At 43.5% G+C, this 27,768-nt stretch overlaps 1 long non-coding RNA gene across 29 annotated transcripts in view; it reads right to left on the bottom strand.

Annotated features, from left to right (window-relative positions):
- The window catches only part of LOC103691527 (uncharacterized), a 621,145-nt gene that overhangs the window by 151,353 nt on the left and 442,024 nt on the right, over window positions 1-27,768 (bottom strand). For 22 of the 29 annotated variants that reach the window (XR_010064233.1, XR_010064236.1, XR_010064235.1 and 19 more), the window contains exons 1-2: window positions 3,339-12,519; window positions 3,122-3,188 (exon numbers count right to left, since the gene is read on the bottom strand). The exons of the other annotated variants lie outside the window; for them this stretch is intronic. This is a non-coding gene — a long non-coding RNA (uncharacterized LOC103691527). Of the gene's footprint in view, window positions 1-3,121; window positions 3,189-3,338; window positions 12,520-27,768 lie in introns of those variants that run through there. 29 annotated transcript variants of the gene reach the window in all.

The raw sequence follows: 27,768 nt of genomic DNA, 5'->3' as shown, positions 1-27,768 counted from the left end.
AAAAACATAAAAGAACATTTTGCTCTCGCTTCTTGGAATAATATTGAAATGACAAAGAATGTGTCCAGACTGAAGCTCGTGGGCCCCTGGAATTTTATACAGACCCATGTAGCCTTCAGTTGTTCAAGGACAGAACTGTGTTGTACTATGTGTGGCCAGCACCTTTGTAATTTCAACATATAGCTTAGATTTATAAAAAAAAAAAGAAAAAAGTAAGGGAAATATTTCCAGAATGGGCTTAGAGGATTTGCGGATACAGCTGAACATGTAAACCTGACAGCAAGTTCAAACTGCATGTAAATATCATCCCAGAGAAGTTGCCTGTTTATATTGTTTTCTGAGACCCTCTTAGTTTTTAATGAGCAAGGTTTAGCTAAAAACAAAAAGTGTTAATTACATAAATATGCTTATTCTCAAAGCATAACACTGTGTTATGATTAATAAACAATGGAGAAATGAATACAGAAGTGTTTCAGCAGAAATGCTGTTGCACAAACAGTCTTGGAAATCACTACATGTTTATTGGGAAAATGCTTTACTTCTCGCAGAGCCACAAAAGCAACATTAACCTTCTTGAAATGCAATAGCAAAGTCAGAGACGTGTGGCTCCCCAGCAGGCACAGTAAAGTCGGAGACACAGGACCGCCAGCAGGCGTGGGACCAGCCATTTTCTGAAGAAGGTAAACAGAATGTAACACGTACTTAACGCTACAACAGGGTCTGGGTTAATCTGCCTGCAGATGATTCAGGACACACGTGTGTCTGAAGGAATCACCATACAGATTGTTCTAAAGACAAGAGTCTCGGAAATGAGGAACCGTGTGTTTTCTGCTTGTCTTAGTTTGGACCCTGCTGGTTCTGCAATTTTGTACCCAGCATCTTCCAATTTGTCCTTACATAGACATGTATCTATCTTTTGGAGGTAGGCATCAGCCACATTGAGAGGGCACCAAACTCTTTCATTTTATCTGCTGTAAGATTAGGTTGTTGTGATTCTGAACCAAAGAGCAAGCTTGCCTAGGCACAAACGTATATACAAAAAACAAAACAAAACAAAACAAAAAAAAACCAAAAAAAACCCCCAAAAAACAAAAACAAAAACAAAATCCAAAAAAACCAAAAGAACCCCTAAAACATCCACAATTTATCCCAAAGCAGCATTGTCAACAAGCTCAAGTCTCCAGAATATAAGTTAAAAATGAGTGCTGAAATAAACACGGTATAACCACACTTCCAGCTGAAATATTTCTCATGAGATTAATTTTGTTGCCGTTACTTTACAATAAGATCTGCTATTTATCTACTCTTACTCTTATTTTAAACGGTTCACACTTGAAAATGTGTCATTGTTTTAACAATCCCAAAATAGTTCATTAAGATTGATTTTGTAGGGTTTTTTTTGTTGTTGTTTTCTTATTTTAGTTTGAGACGTATAAAAAAAAAAGGTCAAAAGTCAAAAGGGGTGATAGCTGATGGTTTTGATAATGCTAATTATATATTACCAGGAAAAAGATAGAGAGGGAAGTATGACTACAAAAGAAAGATAAACATCCAAATGCTGGATTTGAAAAAATAATGAAAAAACCCCCTTAAAACGTCTTTGTACTTCACTGTCATAACTCAAAGCCATAATGAAGCCTGAATTAAAAACGTCAGCTTCTGCGAGTGTTGATAACTTGGCTCTTTGTTGGGCCAGTCAAAATGTGTCTGTTTGATAGGCAAAAATGACAGTCTAAAAATGGGAGAAGTGGGTTCTAAAAAAAGAAACACACACACATATGCACAGACATACACGTGCACAGACACACACACACACACACACACACACACACACACACACACACACACACACATCCCACTCTTTCAAAAAGGCCCATAATGTACTTGAAGGAAGACCTGTAGGGCAGGAGGTATTATCTTTAGGAAGTCACCAGGCAGCACTAAAAAGCAATGTCCATGTCCAATCAAAACGATTTCTGGGGCTGCTGGGGCTCCTGCATCTCCTTCTTCACACTAGACTGGAAACCCTTTGTACTAATTACCAGACTGTACCAGATTTTCTGGTTCAGTTCAATCCTATAATTGACTGACAGTGATGGGCAAGCAAGGGGGGAAATTCAGGCTCGCTGCTGCAAGCAGAGGGTCAGAAATGGCTTCAGACAGCTCGTCACAGCCTGGCCCCAAAATGGGGCTGAGTAGCCATCATCAGTGTGCGCTTTTAATTCCCATGTTTTTTTTTTAAAAAAAAAAAAGGAGGAGGAGGAAAATGCAGCAGCCTGTAGCATGCTGAATCTTACAGAAACTCTTAGCATGCAACTGGTCTATATAAAATAACGCAGCCGGTAATTTTAGCTGTCACTGATTATTTTGCTTTTGGCTAGTATGTATCGGTCTGACTCCAAAACTCAAGTGGGGCATCCAGCCCACATTAAATAGACTTTGATCCTGTTTGCAGAAACTCAGAGAAACAATGTTGTTATTTCATCTTCAAGCTCAAAAAATCAGCCAAGACTGAGGCATGTCGAGCTTGTGAAATGTGATGTATCAGACTTGAACACTCCAAAGCACTGTATGGCAACTTTCTTATACCCTTACCTGCCTGCAGTTCACTAATCCATACTTTGTGTAGCCCTAGCAACTAATGAAATTTGTCTACAAAATCCAGAGTTTAAAAAGTACAAGAATAATTTTCATGAACTTAGAGTTAATACATTCAAAAAAAAAAAGAAAGAAAGAAAGAAAGAAAACAAACCAACCCTCACAAACAACCTTGCCGAGCACTATTTCAGAAATAGTTATGGTCCACAGCACTGGGACTCACTCTGGGCTCTTATGTTCTCACTTTACTTTTGAACGAAAAGAACAAGTCTTTCCGTTGCACCGGGAGACATTTAAAGCACAGGTGTCAGAACCAGGGTCAAAACAGGAACCCAGGGCCTTTCGGGAGGCAAGGGAGAATTATGTGTTATCATGTTGAGGTCAATTGACTTGAAACTTAATCACAGGTTAAGCTCCTTTTCTCTCCAGGCTAAAGGGGGAGCAGCACCTGTGCCAGCAGCCACTCACCCTGCACTTGACACAGCAGCCACTTCAGTTTTTTAGTTACAAGTCAATTACTTACTGGAATAGAAAGAGTATTTCACTCATTCCATGGATGGCCACTTTTCTGGAGAAATCTGTCAGGTTTGCTAGAGGAAGAAGAAGGAGGAGAAGGAAGAGGAAGAGGAGGAAGAGGAGGAGAAGAAGAACAGAGAGGTGAAAGTTAAAAATCTATGGTTCTCCACAAAGTTTCCGAGCTAGGCCAGCCCACCCTGGCAGAGAGCTACGCAACCCCTTACCTTCTCAGTACTGCATAGAGCGCTTGGGGGTGAGGCCTGTCCCAGCTGGCAAGTCCTGGGACCTTCCCCATCAGAGGATCAAGGTTGGGTGCAAGGGTGTGGCCGTGCACCTGAGGATGGGAGCCAGCTAATGTGTGGTCAGAGAGAGCCAGCAGGAGAGTGTCCCCTGCCACAGCCAGCCCTGTGCAGGGACTTGGAACACACTGGCTGTGGACTTTTGTTCAAAGCTGTCTTTTTTTCTTTCCCTTTATTTCTTCTTTCTTTCCTTTTTTTCTTTTCTTCTTCTTCTTTCTTTTTTTTTAGTGAAGCTAGATTAGTTCATACAAAACTCAACAATACAGCACTGAAACCCATTGTTGATATTCAACATTTTTCACATAGCGGAACAGAATAGACAATACGGTATCTAAGAAACCACGGGCTGGATTGCACACTGATGATGCTGTGTCCTTCTGGGGGCCTGGAATCCCTTTTTATTACCTACCACAGTAAAAAAAAAGAGAGAGAGAGAGAAAGAGAGCAAAAAACCCAAACCAAAACAAAAATAAAAAAAACCTAAACAAACAAACAAGCAAACAAAAAACCCCACCAAGATGTGTTTGGAACTCTCTCAGAATAAATCTAAAACATTGCTATTCCTAGAAATAGGAACAATTGACAGGGAATCACTTTCCCAGTACTGAGTCCCAAGGTATCATTCCTTTTCAATCAAGTTATTGATTTTTTAAAACTACTGTTATCCTAACTTTTATGTGAACACCCATGGGCTTTTAACAACAAAATTATTTGCAGATGTTTGTTTAAACGTAATATTTAAAATTTACTTGATTTTCCCAATGCCTTATAAAAAAAATACCTGGAAAGTGAGTTGTTTTAAGGTCCCTAAGACCAGAGGGGAGATGGCACAGCGCAAGTTGTTATGAACTTGTAGCTGTTATTACTGAGTTATTATTTATTCCTCTATTAAGAGAACATTAATTTCCAGGGTTTGGGGTGGGGGTTGGTTACCTCTTACCTAGCTCAGTGAACAGTATTTTACTTTTAACCTCATGTTTCATTTTTTTTTTCATCTTGAAAATGCATAGTGGTAGAGCCATTCTTTAGCGGGCAATGACGCCCATTAACCTTTCTGGTGATCTGGCCCAATCCCTTTAAAACATGCAATCCAGTTCCCACGCTTTTCTCAAGCCTCCCAATGGTCTAGGTAGCCACAGAAGTGATTGTTCCAACTGGGTTCTTTTCATCACTTCTGCAATTGACCAATTGACAACTGATTGATGGTTATCTTTTCACTTCAACAATGAAGGAAATTACCATCACTATAGCTATGTACAGTAAATGCCTCCGGAGTAAATTACATGATTCTAAAATTCTCCTTAGCTCACTTGGTAAAAACATCAACACAAAAAAACTTTCTTTTTGTGCCTGCTTTGCAGCATCCCAGATTTGGCCTTTCCTGTCAGCTGCAGAAAGAGAACTTGACAGCTTCTTTAAAAGGGGAGCATAAAGGAGCCGGAATAAAGGATGTTCGGGGCCTGTCTCGAGCCAGTGGCCGTTCTTCACATTTGGAGAAAAAAAAAGTAGGCATGAAGCATGGGTGTGCAGAAAAACCCTGTACTACGACTCCCATAACCCACCATGCCCTGGGACCTGGACATTCTCTCTGAGCTATTCCTCCACACGGGTTCTGAACACAGTGCAGACAATTCATCCCAACTAGGTATGAGTTCTCAACTACAGATTTTCAACCTTCTTGAGAGTTTCGAGACCCCCCCTACCCCTCACCCCAGCTCAGCAGGCAAGCTCCAGCAGATACCATGGTGAAAAGGACACATTCCTCCAGAGGATACGCTGAAAGGCAGGAGCCCAAAACTCTGCCCCAAATCTAAGCTCACCGTAAACATGGATTACAACCTCATACAAAAGGCCCAGATCTTGTCAAGGATGGTCAGTCAAACATTTTCTTCACACTCACGAAATTAAAGCCCCTCCCTCTCCCCCCGCCACTGGAGAAGTGAGTATGCTGCTCTAGAAGACAGATTGGTATAGTCACCCTTCTTACCGCTCCCCTTTGATTACATCTGTAAAGTGGAAAAAATAAAATAAAAATCAAACCCCGAGAAAACCACACACACTTGTGGACAAGATGCGGGTCTTATTAAGCATCTAAATGCTTTAGAATGTCTCACTCAGTACTAAGAGACACGCGGAACGAGACTCTGCTCTTTTATGACAACAGGGTCTCAAGTAGCCCAGGATGCCTCTGAACTCTCTAGGTCCAGGATGGCCTTGAACTTCTGATTTTCCTGCTTCAAGTTTCCTGAGTGGTTGGGTTTATAGGTGTATGCTCTGTTCCATTTTGTGCCTCGGTAGAGATCCAACTTAGGGCTTTGCAGGCGTGTTCTCACTGAGCTGTGTCCTCACCATGCATTACAACTTTATAGTCTAGAATATTGTGACATTGTTGAACATGGTTACATACATCGTATACATGCATTTCAGGTGGCATCCATGAAATATAGTTTACAGATGATTTCTCAGGACACCTGTGTTCAGGTGCTCGTTTACAAAGGGTTCCTGGATATGTCTCTACCCAAGAGGCATTGCTGCCGAAGTGGCCACCTCCTGCCCTGTTTCACCAGGTTTGAAGACCTTGGTGTAAAGTCTTTCCTCGTTGCATTAGCCCTAAGCTCTCCTTTCTGCCTCTAATCCTCCTCAAAATACAGACCTAGCACAGCCTCTCTCACCAGGGTTTCCTCACTTCTCACACTGTGGTGTGAGTTCTTACTATTCTTCTTCTTATTTATTATTACTATTACTTCTTATTTTCACTATTACTATAGTTCTTACTATTAGTACATGTCTAGTATAAACCGTGTACTCTATTTTCACATGTGTGCATACATGTATTTGAGTGTTTATGTGTGTACTGGACAGTTTTGAGTGTCAACCTGATATAAGCTGGAGTTACCACAGAGAAAGGAGCCTCAGTTGAGAAAATGCCTCCATGAGACCCAGCTGTAAGGCATTTTCTTAATTAGCGATCAAGGGAGGTAGGACCCAGCCCATTGTAGGTGGTGCCATCCCTAGACTGGTGGTCCTGGGTTCCATAAGAGAGCAAGCTGAGCAAGCCAGGAGAAGCAAGCCAGTAAGTAACATCCCTCCATGGCCTCTGCATCCTGCCCTGTGTGAGTTCCAGTCCTGACTTCCTTTGGTGATGTACAGCAATGTGGAAGTGTAAGTGGAATAAACCCTTTCCTCCCCAACTTGCTTCTTGGTTGTGATGTTTAGTGCAAGACTAGAAACCCTGACTAAGAAAATGTGCATGTACATATATATGTATGATGGATATACACATGTGTTCTGGTGTGTACTCATGAGTGGGAAGCCAGAGAAAGACATCAAGCGTCCTGCTGTGTCACTCTCTACCTTAGTCACTGTGACAGGGTCACTCACTGAGCCTAGACCTAAGTTGGTAGTAACTTACCCCTCTCTCACTACCCCTCACAATAGGAGTTACAATGTTAGCGCTACAACTCCAGGCCCAAGGTTTTGCCTAGGGTGAGGAAGATTCAAACCCATGTTTGTTTAGGAAGTGTGGCTACTCACTGAGCCTTCTTCCCCAACCCAATATTCCAGTCTTGATTCTCATCCTGGGCAACAGCCCAAATAAGCCAGTCCCCTCAGGAAACTTTCCCTCCGGAGAGTTTTTATAGCATCCTACTGTGCCTTCTACTGCTATGATGTAACACTGATCGAAAACTCAGGGAGGAAAGGGCTTACACTTCAATGTAATAGTCTATTGTGGAGGGAAGTCAGAGCAGGGACCTGGAGGCAGAGACCATGGGGGAGTGGTGCTGTCTGGCTCGCCCCTCAAGGCTTGCTTAGTGTGCTTTCATATATAACTCAGGACTACCTGTCCAGAAGAGGCACCATCCGCACTGGGCTGGACCCTGCTATGTCAACTAGCCGTCAATCAAGAAAACGCCCGCAGGTCAGGCTGGTTATGGTGGTTTTAGTCAACTTGGCCCAAAGTCGAATCGGATGGGAAACGGGACTCTGAATTGAGAAAAGGCCTCCATAAGATTAGCTTATAGACAAGTATGTATTGTATTTTCTTAATTAGTGATTGATGGGGGAGAGCCTACGCCGTTGTGGCTGGTGACGCTGGCTCTATAATAAAGCAGGCTGAGTATGCCATGAGGAGCCAACCAGCAAGCAGCACCCCTCCACTGTGTCTGCATCAGCTTCTGCCCTGACTTCCCTGGGTGTTGGACTGCAAGCTGTAAAATGAAATGAAGCTTTCCCCCAAAGTTATGTTTTATCACAGCAACAGAGAACCCTGCTTGTTGCAGCAGGGGGTAGGGGGGGCAGTTTCTCAATTGAAGGCCGTTCTTCCCAGGTGTGATAGGCTGACTCTGAAGCTTTTACACACAGGTCTACTGGTAGTGTTTTTATTAGTGACTTTAGTACTCAGTTCGGGTTAAACATCACCACATCACCAAGATCTCCTTAACCGCTGAGATGCAATGAGTCTCTTCTTCCACCGCTCCCTGTGGGCGTGGGTGATCCGAACTCAGATCCAGGCTATGATGTTTGTGCAGGAAGCATTTTACTAACTGAGACATCTCCCATCTCTGCTGCTTATTTTTGTTTATTTTTTGGTTTTTTTGAGACAGGACTTCCTCACATAGCCCTGGCTGTTCCAGAACTTGCTGTGTAGACCAGACTGGCCTCAAACTCAGAGATCCTCCGAGTTCCCAAGTGCTGGGGTGCTTGTGCCACCACCATGCAGCTTTTATTTTATTTCTGATGTACGTTCTTATATAATCCAGACTAGCCTTGAACTTCCAGTGCTCGGATTTAGGTTTGCTGAGTGCTGGGATTACAGGTGACCTTAACAGCAAGAATTTAAGTGTTTACAGAGAAGCATCTTCTCAAAGCCAATCTCTTGGAACATGGAACTCCCAGTAGGAAGAGTCACATTTTCCAGGCCAGTTGAAGAGACGCCTGTTCGGTTTGTAACCACCATGGTGTAAAACAACACCTCATCCTGCCAAAATCCGGCAGTCGGAAGAAGCACTCGAATGAATCCTTCATACAAGTTGCTCTATTCGTCCTTGACATGACCTTAGGAAGTAAGCCTCCTCCTTGCCATTGTCCAGAGAAGCAGCTAGGACTTGAGCTGGGGAGATGGCTTGGCAAAGGCTGCTAAGCCCGGGGACATGAGCTCCATCGCAAGACCCACATAAGAAGGAGGGAAGAGACTTCAGAGTTAGCCTCTGACTTCCCTCATGTGCCCTCCTAGTCTCTCTACTTCTCTTTCCCAAATAAATAAGTTAAATAGATATAAAAAATGTTCCAAAGAGAAGAAGCTAGGACTTCAGAGGTCAACTCTGAAATCTACTTATCTCAGGAGATGATCTCAGGAGACATCACGGATGGGGTGAACTCTCAGTTCCATTGGGCTCTAAGATTTCTTTGCTTTGTGGTGTCCCAAACTCCAAAGGTGCCACTCTACCCACAGTATTGGTTCTCAGGTAAAGGCCGGGAGAGGGAGTCTTAAACATGAAAGAGGAAGGCGTTTATCCCCACAGGAGCAATCTGAGGTGCCTTGGTTAAAATGTCTGTATCACTCTGATTTTTCTTTCTTCGTACATACCTCACTGACATGTACTCAGATACCTTCCTCAATCTTTTCAGTTCCCAGCAACCTCTCTACTGACCTTTACTTAGAGCAAAACTCTCTACGTTCTCCCTTTCCTACTGAGAACAGCCTCTGCCTCGGGTTCCAAGGCTTCTCCAGGTGGCAAGAGTGATTGAATGTCTTTGTAAAACAGGAATAAAATCATTCACTAGGGGATTGTTTAGTTAGGGTTTCCATGGCCGTGAAGAGACACCATGACCAAGGCAACCCTAATAAAAGCAAACCTTAAATGGAGCTGGTTTACAGTTTCAGAAGTTCAGTCCATTATCATCATGGCGGGAGGCACAGCAGCATGCAGGCAGAATGGTGCTGGAGGAGCCAAGTGGTCTACATCTTGATCTGAAGCAGCCAGAAGGAGACCTGCCTTCCCACAGGCAGCAAGGAGAGGATCTCTTTTGCACCAGGCAGAGGTTGAGCATAGGACCTTAAAGCCCACCTCCACAATGACACACTTTCTCCAACAAGGCCACACCTCCTACTGGTGCCATCATATTCAAACCACCATAGCAATCAAAAGTTATTCTGGATAGGAGATGATGGAGGTGGCCAGGGATTAGCAAGTGAGAAAGGTAGAATGCAAAGGAATGCGTTTCTCTGCCTTGGGTGCTGGCTACCCCCTCTCACACATCTGTAATACTCTCTCCTGATTGGCTTGGCTGCCAGGAGTTTTGGAGGACTCTTCCAACATACTCTTGGGGGTCATGGTCCAGCCTCTACCCTCACTTCTCCCTTTTGCCTCCGTGTTCTGAAATACCCCTGGATTCATTGGTTTGGTTATCAAAGTCATAGTAAACCCTGATCTTCCCCCTTACATTCTAGATCTGTGGGTTTCTGTTTTTATTTTTCTCTTTCATTAAATTTTATTTTTTGTTTGTTTTGTAACAAAGGGGTTTCTGGTGTTTTAGGCTGGCCTTGAACTCTGTGTGTAGCCAGGAATGACAGTGAGCATTTCCAGATCCTTCTGGCTGTACCCTCAAGAGTGCTGGGATGACAGGTGTGAACTGATACAATCCGTGTATGTGGCACTGGGGATGGAAGTCCCGGCTTCGTGCACGCCACACAAACACTCTATTACCCAGGCCTCATTCCAGTTCTTAGATGTGCATTGAATCACACATTCAATAGTCCACTGGAACTCCGCTACCCAAGCTTCACTATGCATCAAACTGTCCGTCACTTCCTGTAAAGCCACCTTGTCTGGCATGCTTGGGGGTCCTCAGCCACCTCACCACCAGCACTGTGGTCTCCAAAGCAAGAAGCCGTCAATAAAGGCCTCTCATTCATGGTTCAGGAGACTAGCAATTTCCCCTTTGTAAGATCAACTTCACTGCTTGTTGTATTCTTGTTCCAAGTTTAATCTTCCTTTGTTCCCACAAAGCAATTCTCTCCATTTCTAAGTCTTTCCCCCTCAAACAATCCTCCATTCTCTGTCAGCAACTTCAGTCTAGATGCAGGCCTGCTTCCTCTACTCTGGAGGTCCTCACAGGGGTTATCAGGAACCCCTGGAATCCTAGAGGTGTTCAAAGGACCCCAACATCAAATTATAAGTCATACATGAAAGAAACTGAACAGATACTGTCTCAGTGCCAGACACAAATCCAGTATGTGTCAGCGGAGAGGAATCTATGCGTCAGTAGACAAGTAAGGAAAGAGTCGAAGTTGTCTCCTAAGGACTACAGAGCAGGACCCAAACCATCTGGATGGCTGCATAAAAATTTGCCAAACGGACAGGAGCAAAGGATAAACCATCCCTCTTGGCACATGGTGAAGGTCATCATAAGTAAGAAGTGTAACAAACATAATGGTAGGAGGAAGTACATGCAACAGCTCCCCTTTTTAACATCAGTGCAATACTGAAGGGCTCTATGGGAGACTAGTATGTGCTCACAAACTGTAAAGTTCTATATGGAAAAAGTCAAGTGACCTCCAAATCTGTTGACCAAATGACATCTCCACTAGGACCAGCTTTGATGCAAGGACCCGGGGTGGGAATGTGGAAAGCCGTGTTTGTACTGAACACATGGAAACAATCATGGGTGCAGCTACTGTGAGGGAGTGCTATAGCACGGGGGTGTTCTAGACAGGCACAACTATGGGTTCTGTGTGCGCACACAGACATACAATACCACAGAGAAATAAAACAGCAATAGACAAAGACAATGGGAGCAGTGATCTTACAGAAGAGGTTTTTCGAAAATACATTTGAGGAATGATCTGATTTGCATAAACAGACCTTAATAAAAGGCGGCTGCATTTTCAAAGAATTTTATGCAGATCACCTGGTGCAGAAGGGTCTACTAGCCAAATGAAAGTTACTTCTGAGCGCTTGTAAACATTGGACAACTGCTGCCATTCACTGTGTAGTATACTTTCAGAATTCACTCCTTTTGGGGAAGAGGCAGTGGAGACACTATCTGAGGTGGCTCTCAAACTCACTCTGTAGCTGAGGACACTGAATTCTGGGTCCTGCAGGCGTGTACCACTACACCTAGAAAGGTCGACTTTTTTATATAGTTGAAATGGGCAGTAGTGCATCTTCAATTGTGTGTTAATTAAGCCAGCTTCCACATTTCCCCTACGATGAATTATGCCAATGCCCATATCTTTCTGATAATTTCCATCACTCCCTAGAACCCAATTTGGCAATATTTACTTACAATAACAGATGAAATATTAGAGGGGAACAGAATCATATTGAGACTGTGTACTAAGCTCAAGTAAATGGGACTCTAAAGAATGGCACCTTCAGTCCACCAGGCCCAGGTTATCGTAGAGTCAATCTTCATAGAACCCACCTCCCTTTAGGTTCTAGCCTTCCCCTCTCCCACAGTCTCTGTCTCTCTGGCAGGGTTTTGCTTTGGAGCCCTGGTTGACCTTCACCCTGGGATTCTCTTCCGGCCTTAGCTCCCTCTGTGCTAGGAACCAAGACTTTTTTTCACTTTAAGAAGTTACAAAGCTAGGTATGGTCAGCCTGAGCTACATAGCAAGACCTCCATCTAAGATGGGCTGGAGAGATGGCTCAGTGGTTAAGAGCACTGACTGCTCTTCCAGAGGTCCTGAGTTCAAGTCCTGGGAACCACACAGTGGCTCACAACCATCTGTAATGGGATCCGATACCCTCTTCTGGTGTGTCTGATCGTGCGCGCGCACGCACACGCACACACACACACACACACACACACACACACACACACACACTAAACCTTAAAAAAACAAAAGAAACTATACACTTTCACATGATCATTCATGCACCCTTGTGTACTTATGTGCACACGTATGTGTACATATATATGCTTGTGGGAATGTGTTTTCCAACCAGGGATGAAAAATCTGAGTTTTAGAGGAGGAGTGCTTGCCCAGCATGTATGTGCAATGTCCTGAGTTAGATCCCCAACGCCATATAAATTGGGTGTGATACCACATGCCTGTCATTCCAGCACTCTGGAGGTAGAGGCAAGAGGATCAGGAGTTCAAAGTCACCCTCAGCTACCCAGCACATTAGGGGCCAACTTGGGCTGTATGAAACACTGCTTTTTAAAAAAAGCCTGAGTTTTGGAATTAGACTATATTTAAAAACTCTGGCACATATTAGCAGTTTGGTGCCAAGACCAGACTGTGGGTGAGTTGGTGTTCTCATATGCAAACAGTGGGAGGGGCCGCCTCATTCAAAGTCAGGAAATGAGATGATTATCTGAAACAGCCTGATGTGGCAGTGAACTCTAATGACACATTATTGCCTGCCTTGTCATTTCCTACTCCCACTTCAAGAGCCAGCTCTAATAACCACCTCCTTCCTCCAGTGGCCACTGGAGGCTGAGATTTGCATTAAACTTTAGGGGAGAGATGACCCAGACCCCTCCCCCATACAGGGAGAGCATTCAAGAGACAGGGATTGAGAGAAAGGCTTGTTTATCAGCTAATCCCTTTAAATCTGACTTGCCATTGATACAATGAGGTTAACAACAACACATAGCTACTAAGTAGTTATTTTTTTTACAAAAAGATCAGGAAACATATTATGAGTCCCAAGGCCGCACCTGACACTTAGTAGGGGTGCCATTTTTTTTCTGTCAATCAAGCCCCCTGCATTTCTTTCTTTTTTCCTTTGCTTGAAGCTTAGCTGAGGTCTTTTCCTCAGGCTATGCCCATGTTCAGTCTCCATGCCAAGTTGGTGCATGGAGATTGCCTCCCCTTCATCAAGATGGGCAGCCCCATGAACACTACGGCTTGGGATGGTGGCCACACCTGTAATCTCAGCACTGGGAGACTGAGGCAGGAGAATTGTGAGTTCAAGTCCAGCCTGAGCATTTTTAGTGAGAATGTGTGCCAAAGCAAACCAAGAAACCATCAATCCATCTGGCAAACACAAACGAGCAGTGAGAGGAGAAGAAGCTGGCATCCCGCAGCCACAGCGCAGCCACAGCGCAGCCACAGCGCAGCCACAGCGCAGCCACAGCGCAGCCACAGCGCAGCCACAGCGCAGCCACAGCGCAGCCACAGCGCAGCCACAGCGCAGCCACACGCGCAGCCACAGCGCAGCCACACGCGCAGCCCTAATACTTTCACTGGAGAAGATGCAGATTGACACCTTAAATGAAATACAATAGATCCAGAAAGACAAGTTCTGCACTGTATTTTCTATCCTAGGTGAAATCTAGGTGTTCAATTTGATGCTTGAAAAGCAGAAAGGGAACTAAACAGGGGAGAGGGGGAGGGGCTCAAGGGAGGGATATGGGGAATGAGGGCGATAACATGGACGAGAGAATAAAATACACATATCACACATTTTCTCATATTTGGACTCTAGATTTAAACACACACACACACACACACACACACACACACACACACACACACACACACGCTGTGAAAACAGAGGTGGGAACCGTCACATGATTTCCGCTATTTGTGGCGCTGCGCAGGAAGGACAAGCGAGGGTAATGGGGGTTGAGCAAACTGTGATAGACACTCGTGAAAATGTCAGGACGAGGCCCATTATCTTGTATGTTAATTAAAAAATTAATAAAAAGATCCTGTAGATGCCCTGAGAAAGGGCTTCGTTGCTTTTATTATTTCCTTCCCCAAGCAAGTACTTAGTCTATCAAAACCAGCCAGAGTTCACCTTTTTCAACATTTTTATTAAGATTTCACACTCAGGAGTCAGTGGTATGTAATTTTGGAGTTCGATGCCAGTTTTAATTAATTTTCATAGGTTTGCTAATTAACAAATTAAGAAGTGGGGCTTACCCAGTGGAAAATAATTGGAAGATCACTGGAGCCTTAGCAATGAGGTTTTCCATGTCATAAAATGCTGTAAATTTGTTTTAAGATTAGCTAGAGCTCCGAAAGAAGTAATTATAACATCGAAAAGGCGTGTCTGAGTTTGGCCTTTTTAAGAGCAGGTAATACCATTTTTGCTGGGGCCCCTAGAAGCTTCTTTTTGCCTCTGTGTTCATGATTAGGAGATGACTAGCATCAGAATACTGTCATCAGTATCAGTGTGATTGGTACACAGGGATGCTGTGTAAAAATTACAGAAATGAGAAACAGGCAGGGCTGGAGAGAGGTTCATGGGGGAGGGGTTGAGCAAACTACAGTGAAACTTCAAACCTCTTCCTCAGGCGTCCAAGGAGAGAGATTTTCTAACTTGAAGTCACCAAACCAAGAGGCGAAAAGCTATTTTCTGGGAAGTTAAAAGAGGACATCTCTAAAAAAGACAGAGCTGTGTCAAAATGAGGGAGTATCTCCAGGCGGGAGCACAGGAGGTCTGAAACCCATCATAGCTGAAACAGGGAGAAATAGAGATTCCCAAGGAATGACCGTGGGGACTGGGCTAATGTAGTCAAGTCTCTAAGAACAATGCTCATAAACGGGAAGAAAAGCAGTTTTCTCTAGGTCAGCCCTCCAGCTTTTGCAGGCTGCTCTGGTCACTGTGGGAGGTCCGAGGGATAGTGGTATGAAACTTGCTGATTGGTCAGCTTGCTGATTGGTTCGTACAGGACAACCATATCCTCTGATCCTGGCCACTTTATTTTAGGACATTTGTTCTAACACTGCAACCCTTTAATACAGTTCCTCATATTGTGAGGCCACCCTGCCCCCTAACCATAAAATTATTTTGCTGCTACTTCATAGCTGTAATTTTGCTACTGTTAGGATTCTTAGCATACATCTTGGTGTTTTGCAACTCCTGCGAAAGGGGTGTGTGTGTCACGATCCACACGTTAAGAACCGATGTTTTAGGGGATTTAGCCTAAGAACATAACAAGAAGGAAGCCTTAGTATGCTGTGGAAGGTGATGGGGATGGGTCACTCCAGCTCTTGAGAGGTTGAGGAGGGACAACCATAAGGCAGCAGGAGCTCAAGGTCAGCCTGGTCAATAGCATGAATCTGCCTCAGAAAAGGTAAACACAGAAAGCCCTCAGAAATAATTTCATACAAAGGTAGTTCATATTATTCATATTAAATTTTTGAAAAATCTAAATGTCAGAAAATAGAGGAATAAATGAAATATTATCTAACAGGTGATAGTGATTTTTTTAGGACTACTATAGCATAATTAAAAATACTGGCCTGGGGGTTGGGGATTTAGCTCAGTGGTAGGGCGCTTGCCTAGGAAGCGCAAGGCCCTGGGTTCGGTCCCCAGCTCCGGAAAAAAAAAAAAAAAAAAAGAACAAAAAAAAAAAATACTGGCCTGTAATCTTTTGTAATGAATGTTAATTTTATGTAAAATGCCAATGTAGGTGAAATTGGGGAAATAGTAGCTAGGATATGGTTTTAAAATTATTTTAGATTTATTTTTTAAATTATTTCTTCTATTGTTTGAGATTATAATATAATTACATCATTTTTCTCCCCTCTCTAAACCCTCCCACTTAGCCCTATTTTTCCCTCAGATTTTTTTCCTTTTCTTTTCTTTTTTTCTTTTTTTTTGGAGCTGGGGACCGAACCCAGGGCCTTACCCTTGATAGGCAAGCGCTTTACCACTGAGCTAAATCCCCAACCCCTTTCCCTCAGATTTATGGTTCCTTTTTTCATTAATCGTTGTTGCATACACACACACACACACACACACACACACACACACACACACACACATTCCTAAATACATAATTACAACCTGTTGTATATTCATACATACATGTGTTAGAGTTCAGGAGTCACTTCAGGAATGACACAAACACTGGTCTCAGTCAGACAGAGATGGTTTATTGAACTCATACCTTGATGCTGATCGATTAGGATGGTGGCTCAGAATTCTGGGGCTACGAACATCTTTCTCTGTCAGCTAATAAAGGCCCAAACTGCAAAGACCACAATGAGCTCCTACTCAGGTGCAGGAAGTGTTGCCAGGTGGTCAGCTCTGACTCAAGCCATTTCAGACACAACAGTTCATACTGACCTTTAATCTGATGGGTCTTATGTAAAGCTCTGTGGAATTTCTCAAGATTGACAAACCTCAGAACAGACGGGACATGACAAGGTACGTGATCAGCATGACCTTGCTCCGAGTCAAGTTATTCAATGACTGGCAGGCATGGAACAAAATGGCTACAGCTATTCTGGGTGGGGGTAGGGGTGGGGCAGACCTCAACACATGCATGTGTGTGTTTTCCGGACTGACCCTTTGGTGCTGGATAACCAATTCTGGGCTCTTCCCTGAGGAAGGCACTTTCCCCCATGCTGCCTGTAGTTATTTGTGTAGAGGTGCTTTATTTAATGTATACGCCGGCTTTTCCTGTGTGCATGTTTGCGTACCACACTGTGAAGTTCCCACAGAGTCCAGAAGAGGATGTTTCTATCCTCTGGAACTGGAGTTACCGACCGTTGTGTATAGATGTGGGTGCTGGGAATTGAACCATGGCGCTGCCTAACTGCTGAGCAACCTCTCCAGCCCCTATAAGTATGGTTCTCATTTAAGGTATGTCAAGAATGTATCCTTTAAAAAAGTACACAAGTAAATTGAGTAGGTCAGAGCATTAGAGCAAGGCTTGGGAACTTCTAAAAGGGTTAAGTAATAAATCCTTTAGACTTCGTGCCCCATGGCCTCTGTTCTCCATATGATCAGCCTTTGTGGGAAAATAGCCACAGGGCGACAGGGCTCCTGGAACGTCTCATCAGGATGTAACAAGTCTATTTTGTGACTTTCCATCCAGGTAGAAGGCAGGTGCATTTACTGCCTTCCAATGTTTTTCTGAAGTTTTTTTTTTTTCAGTAAGAAAAGTTTCCACCATGTCCCTCCACTTCCCACCTCCTCCCTCCCCTCCTTCCCACTTCTTCCTTCCCCTACTCCTCCACCTCTCTGATGGGATCTTGCTAAGTTGTCCAGGATGGCCACAAACTCACAGCCTCCTGAGTAGTTGGGTTTACAGATCTGTGCCTCTGTACTTGGTTGCAAAGCTTACTTTCATAATCTGGCATTAAAACATGAAAGCTGTACGTGTAATATATCTTTTCTGGGGTTTTGGGTTGGTTCCTAGTGCTGCAAAAACAAACAAGCAAACCATCAAACCCAGCACACGCAGCCTATGATGCATGGGAATAGCACGGTTCTGTTGAGGATGGGCGGAGTGCGCAGATTAAACCCGTGTCACTGCCTGCCAGATCGGCAAGTTTGTCTCTTCAGGATCCACATGTTGAAGGCTTTGGGAGGCCTCTGGGAAGTAGAAGGGCCCTTCCTTCATGAGTCTTAAGTGTCCTAATCACAGAGGCTCCCCAGAGAGCTGGCATGCCCCTTTGAGGACCCAAGAAGCTTTGAACCCTGAAACAGGATCCTCACCAAACTCTGACTCTTAAGTCATGATTGCATCTTGAGTGTCTACTTTCTAGAGGATGAGACTTTGGATGTTGATGAGTTACCATTCATGGTAATTCGTTACAACAACTTAAATAGACTAAGATATCATAGCGGTCCTGTGAAGTCCTAACAGCCCATGTCACTATCAACCCTGTTATTTTCCCTAGCATATAAGGCCTGAGGTCCTGGGCTTGGCTGCTGGTTGTACCCTAGTGTCATTTTGGTCACTCTGTCCCAGAGAGCTTGCTCTGACTATGGGTGCTCTGCTGTGATGCTGGCCAGGGCTGACTTAGTGCACACTGAGGAGTCCTGGCCCTGGTCACCCTTGTGTGGACTTGGAAATCTCTGCTGGGAAATTGTCCAATTCTCTGAATCCTTAAAAAAGCATATGTGTGTGTGTGTGTGTGTGTGTGTGTGTGTGTGTGTGTGTGTGTACACGTGTGTGTGTGTACACGTGTGTGTCTGTGTATGTATGTGTGTGTCTGTGTGTGCATATGTTTGTGTGTGTATACATATAAAGTATCTTAACATTTTCTGTATTTGTAATTTTAACATTTTATTTTATTATTTTTAATTTTGTTTTCCAGAATATCTTTTAAATTTTACTCTCTCTGTCCCTTTGTCTTACTGTGTCTCTGCCTCTCTGCCTGTCTCTGTTTCTCTGTCTCTTTTTCTGTTTTTGTCTCTTTTTGTCTCCCTGACTCTGTGTTTCTCTCTCACACTCTTTGTTGCTGCTTCTGTTTCTCTCCCTCCATTCCTCTGTCTTTCTCTCTCTTTGTTTCTCTCTCACACTCTCTGTCTCTCCTTGGTTTTCTGTATTTGTAATTTTTATATTTTATTTTATTATTTTTTATTTTGTTTTCCAGAATATCTTGTAAACTTTACTGTCTCTGTCCTTCTGTCTTGCTGTGTCTCTGTCCCTCTGCCTCTCTGTCTCTGTCTCTCTCTCTCTGTCTCTCCCTCTCCCTGTAGGTGTGTGTGTAAATGGGTGTTCCTGTGCTATGGCACACGAGGATGACCTTTAGCAGTTGGCTGTCTCCTCCCACCATGTGGGTCATAGACAGACTTAGGCTACTAGGCTTGGCTGAGCCTTAATCGGCTGAGCCATCTTGGTTGTATCTGTTTTTCTGTCCTTTTTTTTTTTTTTCTCTCTCCAGACTTTTGTCATAGAAAAGTTCAGCAACTGTCTTGTTGTGGTAACAAACAACGCAAATTCAGATGCAGCAGAAGGGTCTGGATGTGTTTGTTTTAACGTTTTATCGGTAGCACACAGGGAAGCGTTTGACTGTGGCGTCTTCATACATATTTGTCGCTGTGTTTTGTTCTAATTCTTTCCCCTCCCCTCTCTGTCACTTGTGCCCCTCTCTGTCACTTGTGCCCCTCTCTGTCACTTGTGCCCCTCTCTGTCACTTGTGCCCCTCTCTGTCACTTGTGCCCCTCTCTGGCCGGGTGTCTTGCTACACGCACACGCACACGCACACACAGTCACCCGCATGCTCTCATGTCACATGTATCTCATTACCCTGTCTTCCTCTGCCCTCATTGTCCTCTTCCTAGTTTCACACACACAAGTACCTAAACTTTCATCTGGGCTCCCCACATGAAATCAAGCACCCAACACTTGTCTTTCTGTGTTTGACTTATTTTGGTTAACATAATGATTTCTAACCCCATCCATTTTCCTATGAATGTCATGATTTCATTTCTCCTCACAGCTGCCTAAAACTCCCTTGTGTATATGTAGTACATTTTCTTTACCCATTCTTCTGTTGATGGACAGCTCGCCCAGTTCTATTTCTCGGCTATTGTGAGTGAACATCATGAACATGAATGTGCGGACATCTCTGTGGTATATTGCCTTAGAGTACTTTGGGTGTATGCTGGGGAACAGCATAGCTGGCTCAACATGGAAGTTTTATCTTTGGCTTTTGAGAAACCTCTACAGTGACGTCTGGTGGTCTGTCCAATCAGTCGAGGCTCCCACACCTTCGCCAGCACGTGCTGTCATTGGTTTCCATGATAGCTATTCTAATTGCGGGAGGTGGAGTCTCATCCTAAAGCACTTTCAATTTGCACCCCCTGGCCCCCACGTCCTGATGGCTGAGAATGTTGAAGTGGTTCATTTGGGTTTCTTCTATCAAGAGATCTCCATTCAGACGTAGCCCACTTCTTGACTGGATGGCCCGTTTGGTGTGCTGTGTTTAATATTCGCAGTTTTCCATGTGTTCTAGATGTCAACTCTTCACCCCAAGATGTAGTAGCAAAGATCTCTTCCCATCGATACAAGGCATGTCCAACCTTTAGACACTGAAACTTGATGTTTCATCTGCAAGAAGCATCTGAGTCCAAAAAAAAAAAAATAAATAAATAAAAAGAAAAAAGAAAAAGAAAAAAAGAAAAAAGAAAAAGAAAAGCCAAAAAATATGTTTTTTTTTCTGCCCACTTCTCAAAATGTTTTAAGTAACTTATTTTATGTCAGGCCGTATTTTATGTACACCCTTGAGCTGGGTGTAGCCTGGCCTATGGCTCAGACACACCTGCACATGCAACTTTACTCTGGTGATTGTACACTTTGTTTTTTAAGGTCACGTAATCTCATTTATCAGTGGGGCTATTTTCCGTTCCAGTGGGAAGTCCTTGCCGATCCTTTATCTTGAAGTGTTTCTCCTGTTTTAGGATGTTTCAGAGTTTCAGATCCAACAGGAAGGTCTTGCCTTTAGAATCACTTTGAAATGGTTTTTATGCAGGGTGAAAAGTACGGCTGTACTTTTACCTTTCTGTATGTGGAAATCTAATTTCCCCAGAACTGGTGGTTGAAGAAGCTGTGTTTTTTCCCACTCTATGTTTTGGGTTAACTTCTGGGTCCTCTATTCTATACTATTGGCTTAGGTGTCTGCTCCAGTACTGGTCTGTCTGTGTCACTATGGCTCAGCAGTGTAGTTTAAAGCCAGGTGATGTCCCCAGCACTGCTTTTTCTGTTTCGGATGACTTTGGATGTTTGACAGTTCTTTGTTTGTTTTGCTTTGTTTTTGTGTGCATGTGTGAGTGCGTGTGCGTGTGTGTTTGCATGTGTGTCTTTGTAAATTTTAGGATTGTCATTTTTTACTTATATGAGGAATGTTATTGCAATTTTCAATGGCATAACAGTGAATCTGTAGACTGATTTTCACAATATTAATCCTGCCAATTATTGAGCATAGGAGATCTTAATTTTTTTTAAGTTTATTTCTTCAGTTCCTTAAGGTTTTCACTGTTGAACCCTTTCGTACCTTTAGTTAGGATTATTCCTAGGTACTCTATGTATCATTGGCGTTATTATGAATGAGGTGGGTGTGGGGTTTTTTTCCCTGACGTTTCTTAGCAAGTTTGTTCTTAGCATCCAGTCTTGGGTGTTGACTTAGCTGAGAATGTTTACAGGGTCTAAGGGTTTTACGCTGTCTTTACAGATATGATTACGCCTACAACTAGAGACACTTTGACTCCTTTCCTGGCCACATCCCTGTTGTTTCTTTCTCTTGTTTAAAACATCACTGCATTGCATAAGAACAGGAAGCAGGGGCTGCCTTGGATCACTGTGCTGAGTAGAGGTGGAGAGAATGGGCGGCCTTGCATGCTCTGGGTTTCTGAGGAAATACTCTCAGAATGTCCCCATCTAGAGGAACACTGGCTGTAAGTTTGTTATACTCTGCTTTTATCGTGAGGTATGTTTCTTCTCATCCTAGTTTCTTCAAGGTTTTCTTGCCACGAAGGGATGTGGACTTTGTCAGAGAGCTTTTCCACATCGATTGAGCTGATCATATATTTCCCATCCATAGCCATGGACTGAGTCATGACTTTTGTGTGTTGCCTTTATCCAGGGGCCATGTTAGCCTTGTCCCAAGTATATTATATGTGCTGCTGAACCATCATACATGTCTTGATGAGACAAAAGGCTGCACATCTCTGCAGAGCCAACACAAGCACCTCAGGACACGATCTAAATTTTAAAAGGATAACATTTTATAGAAAGCCTAATTTATTTTATCCTCTTTTTTGCTTACCACATCTATTTCTGACCTTGTGTTTACCAACATACAACATCTCTATCAATATATTTACCAAATGTCTTGTCAATCAGCTAAAATGGATATTTTTATAGTTTTATTTCGGCTTAATTTTTTTTTATTTTTACCTTTTTATTTACATTTTAAATGTTATTCCCTTTCCTGGTTTCCCCTCCAGAAACCCACTATCCCATCTCCCTCCACTGCTTCTATGAGGGTGCTCCCTTACCCACCCAACCACTCCCTCTCGCCTCCCCATCCTGGCATTTCCCTACAATGGGACATCCACTGAGCCATGGCAGAATCAAGGGCTTCTTCTCCAACTGATGCCTGACAAGGCCATCTTCTGCTACATATACTGCTAGAGACATAGATCCATCTCTGTGTACTCTTGGGATGGTGGTTTAGTCCCTGGGAGCTCTGGGGTGTCTGGTTAGTTGATATTGTTCTTCTTATGGGGTTGCAAACCACTTCAGCTCCTTCAATCCTTTCCCTAGCTCCTCCATTAGGGACCCCGTTCTCAGTTCAATGGTTGGCTGTGAGCATCCAACTTTGTATTTGTCAGGCTCTGGCAGAGCCTCTCAGGAGACAGCTATATCAGGCTCCTGCCAGCATGCACTTTTTGGCATCCACAGTATTGTCTGGATTTGATGGCTGAATATGGGATGGATCCCCCAGGTGTGGCAGTCTCTGGATGACCTTTCATTCAGTCTCTGCTCCACATTTTGCCCTCATATTTTCCTCCTATGAATATTTTGTTCCCCCTTCTAAGACGGTCTGAAGCGTCCATACGTTGCTCTTCCTTCTTCTTGAGCTACATGTGGTTTGTGAATTGAATCTTGGGTATTCTAAGCTTTTGGGCTAATATCTACTTCTCAGTGAGTGCATACCATGTGTGTTCTTTTGTGACTGGGTTACCTCCTCAGGATGATATTTTCCCTATGAATTTCATAAAGTCATTGTTTTTGATAGCTGAGTAATATTCCATTGTGTAGATGTACCACATTTTCTGTATCCATTCCTCTGTTGAAGGGCATCTGGGTTCTTTCCAGCTTCTGGCTATTATAAATAAGGCTACTATGAACATAGTGGAGCATGTGTCTTTGTTATATGTTGGGGCATCTTTTGGGTATATGCCCAAGAGAGGTATAGCTGGGTCCTCAGGTAGCACAATGTCCAATTTTCTGAGGACCCACCAGATTGATTTCCAGAGTGGTTGTACCAGCTTGCAATCCCACCAACAATGGAGGAGTGTTCCTCTTTCTCCACATCCTCGCCAGCATTTGCTGTCACCTGAGTTTTTGATCTTAGCCATTCTGACTGGTGTGAGGTAGAATCTCAGGGTTGTTCTGATTCGCATTTCCCTGATGACTAAGGATGTTGAACATTTCTTTAGGTGCTTCTCAGCCATTTGAGATTCCTCAGTTGAGAATTCTCTATTTAGCTCTCTACCGCATTTTAAAATAGAGTTATTTGATTCTCTGTAGTCTAACTTCTTGAGTTCTTTGGATATTAGTCCTCTATTGAATGTGGGATTGGTAAAGATCTTTTCCCAATCTGTTGGTTGCTGTTTGTTTTGTCCTAATGACAGTGTCTTTTGCCTTACAGAAGCTTTGAAATTTTATGAGGTCACATTTGTCGATTCCTGATTTGAGAGCATAAGCCATTGGTTCAGGAAATTTTCCCCAGTGCCCATGTGTGGCTCTTCCCCACCCTCTCTTTTATTAGTTTCAGTGTATCTGGTTTTATGTGGAGGTCCTTGATCCACTTGGACTTGAGCTTTGTACAAGGCAATAAGAATGGATCAATTTGCACTCTTCTACATGCTGACCTCCAGTTGAACCAGGACCATTTGTTGAAAATGCTGTCCTACCAACAAATTGGGAAAAGATCTTTACCAATCCTACAACAGATAGAGGCCTTATATCCAAAATATACAAAGAACTCAAGAAGTTAGACCGCAGGGAGACAAATAACCCTATTAAAAAATGGAGTTCAGAGCTAATCAAAGAAATCACAGCTGAGGAATGCCGAATGGCTGAGAAACACCTAAAGAAATGTTCAACATCTTTAGTCATAAGGGAAATGCAAATCAAAACAACCCTGAGATTTCACCTCACACCAGTCAGAATGGCTAAGATCAAAAACTCAGATGACAGCAAATACTGGTGAGGATGTGGAGAAAGAGGAATACTCCTCCATTGTTGGTGGGATTGCAGACTGGTACAACCATTCTGGAAATCAGTCTGGAGGTTCCTCAGAAAATTGGACATTGTGCTACCTGAGGACCCAGCTATACCTCTCTTGGGCATATACCCAAAAGATGCACCAACATATAACAAAGACACAAGCTCCACTATGTTCATAGCAGCCTTATTTATAATAGCCAGAAGCTGGAAAGAACCCAGATGCCCTTCAACAGAGGAATGGATACAGAAATGTGGTACATCTACACAATGGAATATTACTCAGCTATCAAAAACAATGACTTTATGAAATTCATAGGCAAATGGTTGGAACTGGAAAACATCATCCTGAGTGAGGTAACCCAATCACAGAAAAACACACATGGTATGTACTCATTGATAAGTGGCTATTAGCCCAAATGCTTGAATTGCCCTAGATGCACAGAACACATGAAACTCAAGAGGGATGACCAAAATGCGAATGCTTCATTCCTTTAAAAGGGGAACAAGAATACCCTTGGGAGGGAATAGGGAAGCAAAGTTTAAAACAGAGGCAGAAGGAACACCCATTCAGAGCCTGTCCCACATGTGGCCCATACATATACAGCCACCCAATTAGATAAGATGGATGAAGCAAAGAAGTTCAGGCCGACAGGAACCGGATGTAGATCTTTCCTGAGAGACACAGCCAGAATACAGCAAATACATAGGCGAATGCCAGCAGCAAACCACTGAACTGAGAATGGGACTCCTGTTGAAGGGATCAGAGAAAGGACTGAAATTGCTTGAAGAGGCTCGAGACCCCATATGAACAACAATGCCAAGCAACCAGAGTTTCCAGGGACTAAGCCACTACCCAAAGACTATACATGGACTGACCCTGGACTCTGACCTCATAGTTAGCAATGAACAGCCTAGTAAGAGCACCAGTGGAAGGGGAAGCCCTTGGTCCTGCCAAGACTGAACCCCTAGTGAAGGTGATTGGTGGGGGGAGGGCGGTAATGGGGGGACGATGGGGAGGGGAACAGCCATGTAGAAGGGGAGGGGGAGGGGCTAGGGGGATGTTGGCCCGGAAACGGGGAAAGGGAATAACAATCGAAATGTTAATAAGAAATACTCAAGTTAATAAAGATTAAAAGAAAAAAAGAAAAAAAAAAGAAGAAAATGCTGTCCTTTTCCCACTGGATGGTTTTAGCTCCTTTGTCAGAGAGGAAGTGACCATAGGTGTGTGGGTTCATTTCTGAGTCTTCAATTCTATTCTATTGATCTACCTCCCTGTCTCTGTACCAATACCATACAGCTTTTATCACTATTGCTCTGTAATACAGCTGGAGGTTAGGGATGGTGGTTCCCCCAGAAGTCCTTTTGTTGTTGAGAATAGTTTTCAATATCAATGCATTTGCAAATTGCTCTTTCTAACTCTGTGAAGAGTTGATTTTGCTTGACTTCTCAGGAGAGTGATGAAGCGCCTGTTTTTGGAGACAGAGTCTTTGCTTTGTGGGCCAGGCTGGCTTTGAATTCCCCATCCTCCTGTGTCAGCTGCTCAAACCCCGGGATTGAAAGTGGCATCACTAAAAAGATTTAACATATATTTTTATATATCTCAAGCCATACATGGGGATAGGAAGTTGGCTGAGCAAAGTGCCTGTTACTCGATCATGAGGATTCCGAGAACCCATGCAAAAAGCCAGGCATGATGGTGCTCCTCTAATCCCAGTTCTCCAGAGGTGGAAACTAGATGATCCCTGGGGCTTGCCTGTAGCCAGTTGTGCTGGCTAGTTTTAAATCAACTTGGCACAAGCTAGAGTCATTTGGGAGGAGGGAACCTTACTTAAGGAAATGTCCCTAACAGATTGGCCTATGGGCAAGCCTGTGTGATATTTCTCTGACTGATGATTGATGTGGGTAGGCTGTGGTGGTTTGAATGAATATGGCCCATATAGGCCCATAGGGAGTGGGACTATTAGAAGGTGCAGTCTGGTTGGAGAATTATGGCCTTGTTAGAGAAGGTGTGGCCTAGTTGGAGGAAGTGTGTCACTAGAGATGGGCTCTGAGGTTTCAGAAACTCAAGCCAGGCTCAGTGGCTCATTGTCTCTTCCTGCTGCCTTCGGATCCAGATGTACAACTGTCAGATAACTCTCTAGCACCATGTCTGCTACCATGACAATAATAGCCTAAACCTCCGAACTGTAAGCCAGATAGCATTGTAAGAGTGGTAGGTATGTCTTCACAGCAATAAACTCTAAGATAAGGGTGCAGCTCACTGTGGGCGGTGCTGCCCTTGGGTTCTATAAGAAAGCAGACTGAACAAGCTCCAAGGAGCATGCCAGTAACCAACATTCCTCCATGGTTTCTGCATTAGCTTTGGCTTCCAGGTTCCTACTCTGGTTTTCCCTGGTTGATTTACTTCGATAGGTAAGATGAAATAAATTCTTTTCTCTCCACGTTGTTTTGGTCATGGTGTTTTGTTACAGCAATAGAAATCCTAACTGAGACACCAGACTAAGTGGATTGGTAAAGGTTGGGTTTAGCGAGAGACCTTGTAAGTGAGAAAGGTATCCAGAGTTGGGCTCTGGCTTCCACTCGCATCTTCAGCTGCACACATCTGTTCCCTGGGTTTGACTTGGGCTCAGGATCTTTGTCTTCTACTGCTGTTTAGTAATCTCTTTAGCGTGTTTTTGTGGGAACCTTTGAGAGTTGTAGAGAAATTAACTTTTATTTGTTATATGCACCAACCATAGCCTCTACCCAATTTTTATTTAGTTTTGTAATGCAGAAATTATTAAAAATGTTCTGTCCAAATTGATAGCTTCTGTACGTCTTCTGAACTCTATGGCATGCATGAAAGTCCTTCTCTACCAAACAAATGAATAAAAACTGTGGTCCAGTGCTTTCTCCCAGTATCGTTATAATTTGTTTTCCTCTCCTGAGACTTTAACCCAGGGTGTGAAATGACAGAGGGAAATGTGTGTCTTATGTCTGTCTGCAGTTTACTGGGGCAGAACACTGACCGCAGAGTAGCTGTCCCATTTCCTGGGCCCCCGGGTTCTTCAACTCCCAGACCTGCTGGGTGGCCCAACTCCTATATCAAAGCATTAGTTAGCGTGGACTAACACCTTCCAACAAGTGATTTGGATCAATATTTTCTGATTTTGATTATCTGAACACCACTTTAGTGATATATATATTTGTAGTGTGTGTATGTTTACTTGTGTATGCATGTGTGTGCACCATTGCAGGCAGTATGTATGTGCATGTGTGTGTAGAGGCAAGTCAGGTGTCTTCCTATATTACTCTCTACATACTTAATTGTGGCTGTCCTAGAACTTGCTTTATAGACTTGGCTAGCCTCGATCTCATAGAGATCTGTCTGCCTCTGCCTCCAGAGTGCTGGAATTAAAGGTATGTGTCACCACTCCCTGTTTATCTACCATATTTTTAGGAGACAGGATCTCTCACAGAACCTGGGGCTCACCGATGGACTAGGCTGCCTGGCCAATGTACTCCACCCGAGCCTATTGCCGCACCAGCCTCCAGCCTCAGGTTCTAGACAATATGTCAATGTGCTGGTTACTTTTAATTGTCAGCTTGACTCTGCCACAACCTGCCACAACTTATTAGGGGTGACTGGAAATAAATAAACAACAGACACACATATGGAGAAAGTGGAGTTGGAGATGAACCAGCGGCACTCCTG

This window comes from Rattus norvegicus, chromosome 2 (assembly GCF_036323735.1).
Source record: "Rattus norvegicus strain BN/NHsdMcwi chromosome 2, GRCr8, whole genome shotgun sequence".
Lineage (NCBI taxonomy): Eukaryota > Metazoa > Chordata > Mammalia > Rodentia > Muridae > Rattus > Rattus norvegicus.
The sequence above is the reverse complement of the archived record's forward strand: the minus strand, read 5'-3'. Positions and strand labels throughout refer to the sequence as shown.